The sequence below is a fragment of the Chiloscyllium plagiosum genome, unplaced genomic scaffold (assembly GCF_037043375.1).
Source record: "Chiloscyllium plagiosum isolate Xiang-an unplaced genomic scaffold, Cpla_swu_hap1 HiC_scaffold_12, whole genome shotgun sequence".
Lineage (NCBI taxonomy): Eukaryota > Metazoa > Chordata > Chondrichthyes > Orectolobiformes > Hemiscylliidae > Chiloscyllium > Chiloscyllium plagiosum.
The window spans coordinates 74,736,939-74,746,942 of NW_028270150.1; positions in this window are offsets into that span (position 1 = coordinate 74,736,939).

Genomic DNA, 10,004 nt, shown 5'->3' on the forward strand with positions numbered 1-10,004 from the left:
TGGTAGGTACATCCACATACTGAATCAGAAAACATTTATTACACACTGAACAAATTCCTCTCCATCTAAACCCTTAACACAATGGCAGTCCTGGTCTAAGTTTGGAAAGTTAAAATCTCCTACCATAACTACCCTATTATTCTCACAGATAACTGAAATCTCCTTACAAATTTGTTTCTCAGTTTCCCTCTGACTATTAGCAGGTCTATAATACATTCCAATAAGGTGATCATACCTTTCATATTTCTCAGTTTCACCCAAATAACTTCCCCGGATGTATTTCTGGGAATATCCTCCCTCAGTACAGCTGTAATACTATCCCTTATCAAAAACGCCATGCTTCCTCCTTTCTTGCCTCCCTTTCTATCATGCCTGTGGCATTTGTATCCTGGAAAATTAAGTTGTCAGTCCTGTCAATCCCTGAGCCATGTTTCTGTAATTGCTATGATATCCCAGTCCCATGTTCCCAACCATTCCCTGAGTTCATCTGCCTTCTCTGTTAGGCCCCTTGCATTAAAATAAATGCAGTTTAATTTATCAGCCCTACCTTGTCTGCTTTGTCCCTGTCTGCACTGAATGTTGAGTCGATTCTGTTCTCAAGTGTACCAGTCTCAGATTGATCTCTTTCCTCGCTAGCTCACTGGACATCCCCCCACCAACCTCACTAGTTTAAATCCTCCCGAGCAGCTCTAGCAAATCTCCCTGCCAGTATTAATCCCCTTCCAATTTAGGTGTAATTCGTCCTTCTTGTACAGGTCACTTCAACCCCAAAAGAGATTCCAATGATCCAAAAACGTGACTTCTTCTCCCATACACCAGCTCCTCAGCCATGCATTCATCTGCTCAATCCTCCTATTCCTGCCCTCACTAGCTCATAGCACTGGGAATAATCCAGATATTACTACCCTTGAGGACCTTTATAAATTTGTGCCCAACTCTCTGTAATTTCCCTTCAGAATCTCAACTTTTTCCCTTCCTATGTCGTTGGTTCCAATGTGTACAATGACCTCCTGCTGGCTCCTCTCCCCCTTGAGAACATTCTGCACCCTCTCTGAGACATTCTTGATCTTGGCACCAGGGAAGCAACACACCATTCTGATTTGTCGCTGCTGGCCACAAAAACATCTGTCTGTACCTCAGACTAGAGAGTCCCCTAACACAATTGATCGCTTGGAACCCGACATACCCCTCATTGCATTAGAGCCAGTCTCCATACCAGAAACTTGGCTGTTCGTGCTATGTTCCCCTGAGAATCTATCACCCCCTACATTTTCCAAAACAGCATACTTCTTTGAAATGGGGATAGGCACAGATAACTCCTGCACTACCTGCCTACCTCTCTTACGTTTCCTGGAGTTAACCCATCTATGTGACTATATCTGCGACTCCCCCCCCTCCCCCCCTTCCTATAACTGCCATCCATCACATGCTGTTGTAAATTCCTCATTGCCTCTGTCTCTCCAACCGATCCATTCAATCTGATACGATTCGGAACCAACGGCAGATATAATCCTCAGTAACGCGTAAACTCTCCCTAAACTCCCACATCTGACAAGAAGAGCATATCACTCTACTAAAGGCCCTTTTTGCATCTTTCAATCTACAGACCCAGAAAATAGGACTGTCTTATTCCTCTACAAAACACTGCACCAGGTTAAATTAATACTTATATTTTTAAGTTTATTCAAGGGGCATATCTCAATATAACATATAATCAAGAAAGAAGCCTCTCTACTCACTACTGCAGACTTACTATTACGCCACGCATAAAATATTCACTTATCTGTTTCTGTGCTGTGACCTCTCCCAAACAGGTTCCTCCAAGATTAATTGTGAATTTCATTGCTTGTTAATTTTCCCAGACATACTCCGAAGTCCATTGATACATGAATTCAAACAGCAAAGGCTGTAACTGTGCAGGTTCACTGCTGTGTCAGTTAGTAGTGTGGGTTTCTTTCTCTTTCCTGCACTGACCTCACCGTGTGCTTCCTTTGTCTGTTCTTCTCCCTTTTAAAAATGCTGTTGTTTTGACTTTTTTTTCTCCAAAGTTCCAAAACAACGGAACAGCATATAAACAGTAATTGCTGCTCCTGCAATCGAGGAAATCACGTCCAACACCTAAAATACCTCAAAAAAGGAGCAGCCTGTTACAGTCAGAAATTTTTCCCATCCTCCATCTTGGATTATCATTTGGAGAATAATAAATCTGTTGAGAGAAAAGCTTAATTGATGTTTTGGGGCACAGACTTCTGTCAGAACTGTTATTCCCCTCTGTATAGGAATGGATTTTTGTGTAATTGATCATTTTTCTAATGAAAACATGTTATATTGCCACATTTTTGTTTATGCTGAACTTAATCCATATCTAGTTGTAAGATTATAGTTTATGTATTAAATGTGTGCCCTCATAAATTTAGTTTTTCTGCAAAGTTGGTATCATATGAAGAGCTGGAATAGAAGATTACATATCATAACTTTCAACTTTGATGTCGTACAACTAGAGGAAGAAGTTGAGGTTAAGATTCACAGTTCCGTCAACTATCTCTGTAAAATAGAGTTCCATTGCTCAAAGTCAAATATTCTTTCAGTATCTTTTATCTTACTGATTAAACTTAAGGACTAATGATACTCTTGTGCTAACCTTACTGCTCTTAATCTTGATTTTAGTTGAGATTGCCTTTAAGGTGAATGCTGTGATGTTTTAGGAACATATAAGTTGCAGGAACTGAAAAAGGATGACACCAGCATTGTATGTCAGTGTCGCCTTAGAAGTAATGCCTTAGAAGCAGCTTGGACTCTGGGATATTGTGATAATGTAAAGTTCTAAACATCACAAAAATATCAGGACCAGGACAATCATTTTCCATAATGGCGAAGGTAACAAATATTAAGGGTTTCTTTTCCTGGAAGTGTTGATATTTACTACATTTTTAAAAAGGAGTCATGCCTCCACTAAACTAGAAAACAAAATAATTTCAAGAGTTGTGAATCATTTGTTTAATATTATTTAGACATTATAGCATCCATATATACTTGTGCTGTTGCTGAAGAGAGTACCAAATGTTATGGACGGGCAGGCATTTCCACCCGTGGAGGAAACATGTCATTTCAAGAACAGATCATAGTGCAGTTATCACTTCTTTTCTGAGCAACCCACTCAACCAATTTGGGTTAGCAATGTAAATTTTGTGTCACAGTTAAGAGCTGGAAAATGCAAAAATAATGCAAATATCCAAGAGGTTCATGCCCATATAGAGAGAAATCTTGGAGGAACCTGTTTGGGAGAGGTCACTGCACAGAAACAGATAAGTGAATATTTTAAGCGTGGTGTAATAGTATGTCTGCAGTGGTGAGTAGAGTGGCTTCTTTCTTGATTATATATTATATTGAGATATGCCTTTTGACTAAACTTAAAAATATAAGCCATAAATATTAATTTAACCTGGAGCAGTGTTTTGAGAGGAATAAGACAGTCTTATTTTCTAAGTCTGTAGATTGAAAGATGCAAAAAGGGCCTTTAGTAGAGTGATATGCTCTTCTTGTCGGATGTGGGAGTTTAGGGAGAGTTTACGTGATGGTTATGGGTAACCATTGTTATGGTTAGTAGTAAAATGGATCCAGTTTCTCTCTGGTGTTAACTGGTACTGATCTAAATATTGTTAAGAAATGCTTGCATTGTGCAACAAGCTAAATGTATTCTCTATCTGGTCAAACTTCAAATTGACACAAATTCAGTTGATGAAAGATCAAGACCTGAAACACTGTTTCTCTCCCTACAGATGCTGACAGAACTGCTGAGTATTTCCAGTGTTTTCTGTTTTTATCTTATATTTTTAAAATCAACAATGCTTTGTATTTCAATTCATTAGCAGCCACATCAAATATGGCTGCATTTAGTTTATAATCACAATACTTAGCTCGTGTGCAAAATGAAACTCAATGCAAACCTGTGACCTCTACGAGCTAGAACAAGGGCAGCAGATGCACGGGAACACCATGAGCACCAAGCATTCCTCCAAGTTGCACACCATCCCGACAAGTAAGTAAATTGCTAGTCCTTCTGTGTCTCAGGTCAACATCCTGAAACTCCATTTGTAATGACACTGTGGGTTTACCCTCACCATACGGACTGCATTGGTTCAGGAATGCAATGCACCACTACCTTTTCAGAGTTCTCTGGAATGGGCAGTCAGGATTTGTTTTGCAAATGAGGGAAATCAGGAAGCATTAATCACATAAGGACAAAAGAAATGAGTGATTCCACTCCTCTCCTCTCCACACATCACCACACAATGGATTTTAGGATCACTGGAAGACTCTAGAGTGTGGATGATAGAATTTTGGAAGAAATCTTTGTTGAGAATGGAGCAAAAGCAGCTGAATGAGGTTAAGATACAGATATGCTATGCTGTCATTGATTGATAGAGCTGACTCGAGGGCTGTATGGTGTCTTCCTGTTCGAATGTCTCTGAGAGCATTATTCACAGTAACACATATTGATCCAAATTTTATTAGTAAGATTATGAGACATTAGTAACTAACATGAGACTATCAGTGCTCACCATTATCAAATGGTGAACCAGATTGCAAGTTATTGGAAACATTTGCATCTTCTAGTTGCTGTCTCATTTTCTCTGTTCCTGAATGAACTTCGTTACACAATATCCCACATTGAGATTCAGCAATAACTGGTACATTGGCATTTTTAGGGAGATATGTTGCTAATAAAATTAGTTCTTAAAGCAGCCAGTAAATCTGTAAGTCTTGGTTATGGGATGTATTTTTGAAAGATCAATGATCAGATATATCATGTGGTCTTATGTAGTTTTAAAGCAGGTGTACTGAGGTGTATAAAGGAGTATGATTTTCTAAGATTAACAGGAGACCTCAAAAGATGAGAAAGCAGAAGCTTCCTAGAATAAAGTACTTTTCATGTGTCCCATTACCAAGTGTCTCACGTTTACTTGGAGTATGATGTAAATTATAGAAGGAAGATAGTAAAGTAACAATTAACTAAACAATATGAATATATTACCACAGAATATGCAACTAAAATTAAATCATTTAACACAATGGAACATTCTATTATTAAAGGGTGGCGGGATGTGCTCTTCCTTTTCCCCCTCCATTACTGGAAACAACACATGTTAGAATTAACAAGATTAGTGATATGTCCAAGAATACAGGTCTTAGACTTAGGGGATCTTGTGGTGCAATGGCAGTTTCCATACCTCTAGACTAGAGTCCTGAGTTCAAGTTCCTAGCTGTTTCAGAGATGTGTAATATACATTAGAAAATATCTAAAGGCTCAGACTGACAGCTTCAGTATGAAAAACAATTCATCCAGGTTTCTTCAGTCAACAACAAAGAGCTGGTTTATTATCAAACATAGACTAACTCAAACAATGTTACAAAAATTATTGACCATTTGAGTTATGCAAACATATTTATTTACCTTTTTTCAGAAAACTAACACAAAAATACATATATGTCTGAGGAGAAACAAAACACTGCTGTTTGCTAATTTTAAAGCACTTTGGTCAAGCAATAGTTAGCCATTGGAAAAAGGATAAATCATGAACTGCAGGAAATGCATTCTGATTCTAAAGTTACTCAGCTTGCATTGAGGTGTCTGTGAGGAAGGTTCATGATATTTTATTGGGAACTTGTATTCTCAACTGGAAGAAACATTTTAAAGTTTGATTTGTATTACTAAATTGTGTGTAATAAGGGGACATAGAACAAATGACATAAAATTAAAAACTGAAAGTGGTATTGGGGGCCTGAATTTTGTTGATGCATGCACTTTTAATGAGGGTTTACAGCTTTGGAATAGAGTTTAAGGTGAATAGTTAACTGTATTGAGAAAGAAAGGGTAGAAGAAGGGGGGGAAAAGCTGCTATTGCCTACTATCAGGAGTCCAATGGCCAGAGAAAGACAACCATTCAGAAGGTCTGGCAATATGTGAAGATTTGGTCAGTGAAACACTACTGTTAGTTTAGCAGTCTCTAAATATTAGAATTGGGTAAAACGTACTTAGTGGCTTAAAAGATGACTCCAAAAGCAAAAACAAAATTGCTAGCATCTGAATGGAAAGCCAACTTGTTTGCTCTGAAAGTACTTAGAAGTCATTAACAGTTAGAGGGTTCCAGAAGTGAATTACAGCTATGACAACAGAACACAAATTTTAAGGTGGAGGCCAGATGACTCTTTACTGAAGTTTTAGTATTTGTAGGGTGGTTGTTATTGAAGCCAAAAGTGTTGAATTTTTATTTCTGATATTTGTACTAAGATTGTTTCAACTGTTTACAGTGTAGCATGATATAATTAGTTTTTCCTTTTTGTATGTAGTAAATATTCATGTTGTTTGAATAAACGGGCAGCCTTTTGTGGATTACTGACCACCATGGTACATGCATGCATAAAATAAAACTTGTGTCTATCAAGACCGGTTTCATTCTGGGATCCGATTTGTCTAGAATTGCCATCAATAGGAATTCCCTGGAGTAGATGTAGTTGATTGAAGTTACAAACATATGCAAAAAGTCTGAGCTGCAGCATGTATGTGGGAAAATAGATTCATTGGTCCATTGTGGAAAAGCAGCCCAAATCTGTGCACAATGTTAATAACAAACAGCTCAGACCAATGCATTATGCAGAAATGCACCCTAGACAACAATATAGAGAAAAGCAAAAATCATCCACAGAACGTCCGACAGAAAGATCAAAGACAAAGGACAAGTAGCAAATATTGTGGAGATCATTGCACGATAAAAAGCAAAGCATGTTCAGCAGGGGTTGGGGGAGTGGTGACAGGAGATTAATTGCAACAAGTTCATCTAACTGTGACACAACTGATCAGTTAGGAAACTGCCAAACAAGAGTATAGAGATGACTGTTACATAGATGTAGTTCAATGGTTCTGACAAATAGGTGTGGGTAGTATGGTGTCAGAATATTAATTAAAAGTACATTAGCAATATGAAGTCTAAATGAACAAAATGATTTGGAGCTACTACAATGAAGCCAGCAGAACAAGAGCTTCAAATGAGCACGAAGTGCCAGGCAGACAACAATGCTTCCTGCAACATTAAGAGCATTGCAGACCAGTGTAGAAGACATAAGATGGCAATTCAAAAGTGAAACCCTCAAAAATGAAGTTGTGCATCTGTGTTAGTAATTACAACCTTATATAAGAGCCTATTGTGATAGCAAGAATGAAGATCTTGGAATTCCAGATCTTCGATACAATGCCAAAGCCATTCATCTCAACAGAATTAAGTCAAACGTTCAGACTAATAATCCTGAACATGCCAGAACAGCTATATCGTGTTTTGCAAGCCACATTGACTGACAAACAGATAAACAAACAAGAGTAAAACAGAAAATAAAGAATACAGATTTTCTTCAGTGTAAATTAGCAAAGTCAGCTGTGAACATTTTGAAATCCAAAAGCATATCATTCCAGCTAGCAGATGTTGAAGGAAAAGCCAAGAATCTGCATGCGTGGCTTGTGTATGGAGACTGACACTAATTGGAATAATGATCAGATCTGCTAAAGCATCAGAGCAAGTGTGTGTATACTGTGTAAGTCAGTGTAAATGAAACTGAATGCAATTTGTTTTGTATGAAAAGGGGGATGTTTGGATAGAAATGTGGTATCATACTTTTTCCTGGCTTCCTGTGGTCATTTACCCCATGCTATGAGGCACATTAACTGTGGACATATATCTCACAAGTAGTTGTAATAAAGATAAGAGGAGAAGTTGTACTCATTGAACACACAACATGGGGAGCCTTCCTCACATTAACTCCTCTAGTTTTTGGCAGGTGCAAGTTCTACAGGAATGGCAATGTGGTACAACTTGGTCTTTGGTGTTTTCTGATGTGTTTCCTCACGTTTCTGAAGGTATTGAGGAGGGAAGCCAGTCAAACCCCAATCGACTTTCTGCCTCTTAAGACGGGTGACTTGATACTGCCAGAATGTAATTTGGCTACTCTTTGCTAAGTAGCACTTGATATTTCAAAAATAGACAGTCCTCTGGCTTTTGTTATGAAATTCACATAATGGCTGCACAATGGATGTTGTATGGACTGCCAATATATTTCTACAAGAGGGGGATTCTCTGCTTCCCAAGTGTCAGTATAAGATTCTAACTATTCCATCTTTAGCAAAGTTTTCAGAAACGTAAGCCAATCATTTTACTACTCCACGCTGGAGCCTGTCTTTCAATTTGCAATAAGATGGTTTGTGAACATCCAGGAACCTCAGCCATGATGGCATTTAATATCAGAACAGGCTCAAAGTCTAAATGGCCTAGTCCTATTCCAATGCATCTAGGTTTTAAGTAATGTAAATTGCAAGTTAATAATTTGGATCTTGTAAAACATAAAATACTTAAATACTTTAAAAATATAAGTCATTTCCAGATCATTCTGCTTTTCTTCTCTTTCTGGCATTGGGCTTTAATAAGACATAGGAGTGGAAGTAAGGCCATTCAGCCCATCGAGTCCAATCCGCCATTCAATCATGGCTGATGGACATTTCAATGTCACTTACCCACACTTTCCCTGTATCCCTTAATTCCTTGCAAGATTAAGAATTTATCAACGTCTGCCTCAAAGACATTTAACGTCCCGGCCTCCACTGCACTCCATGGCAAAGACTTCACAAGCCCACCACTCTTTGGTTGAAGAAATTTCTCCTCATTTCTGTTTTAAATTGACCCCCTCTAATTCTAAGGCTGTGCCCACGGGTCCTAGTATCCCCACTTGATGGAAACAAATTCCCAGCGTCCACCCTTTCTAAGCCATGCATTACCTTGTAAGTTTCTATTAGATCTCCCCATAACCTTCTAAATTCTAATGAATACAATCCAGGATCCTCAGCCATTGATCGTATGTTAGGCCTACCATTCCAGGGATCATTCATGTGAATCTCTGCTGGACACGCTCCAGTGCCAGTATGTCCTCCTGAGATGTGGACACAGTATTCTATAACCAGAACTTATGGAAGTCTCAGTAGCACATCATTGCTTTTACGTTCCAACCCTCTTGAGATAAATGACAACATTACATTTGCTTTCTTAACCAAGGACTCAACCTGTAAGTCAACCTTTAGAGTATCCTGGACTAGCACTCCCGGATTCCTTTGTACTTTGGCTTTAGGAATTTTCTCACTGTTTAGAAAATAGTCCGTCCCTGTATTCTTTTTTCCAAAGTGCAAGACCTCACATTTGCTCACATTGAATTTCATTGAATCATGATGACATTTATCCTTAAAACTTGCCTTTTTTGCCTGTATCATCTTTGATTACATCAATGGATTTTTGGTTAATTCTCTGGTTGGAAAGCCTTTCAAAAACAGAGAAGCATTCAGCAGCACTGCAGTTAAAAGGTACCTTCTCACTTATAACTTTAAAAGAGATAAGCCTTAGTTGACATTCTTAATTGAATTTAAATGAGGTTCTTAAGCCTAACTGCCTACCTGTTTCTTGGAGAAAGCTGCTTTCTTTGGCCCTGAATCTATGTAGACCACAATGGCTGACCTTGGGAAAGGACAGGCAAGTTTGCACGACAGTTGGAATTGTAATTTTTGGGCCCTGCCCATTACCTGTTGGTGAGGTCCACACTTTTGTACCATTGTGTCAGTGGAGCATTCACTTCCAAAATGAATTTCTGCTGACAGAATGCAATGCCTTAATCATGCTAGTCATCTATTATTCTAACCCATTTACCAGATACTCTTTAGAAGTATCCTGGTCACAACTATGTCACATTTCATAGAACATAGAACAATACAGCACAGAACAGGCCCTTCGGCCCACGATGTTGTGCCGAACTTCTAACCTAGATTATGTACCCATCCATGTACCTATCCAAATGCCGCTTAAAGGTCGCCAATGATTCCGACTCTACCACTCCCACGGGCAGCGCATTCCATGTCCCCACCACTCTCTGGGTAAAGAACCCACCCCTGACATCTCCCCTATACCTTCCACCCT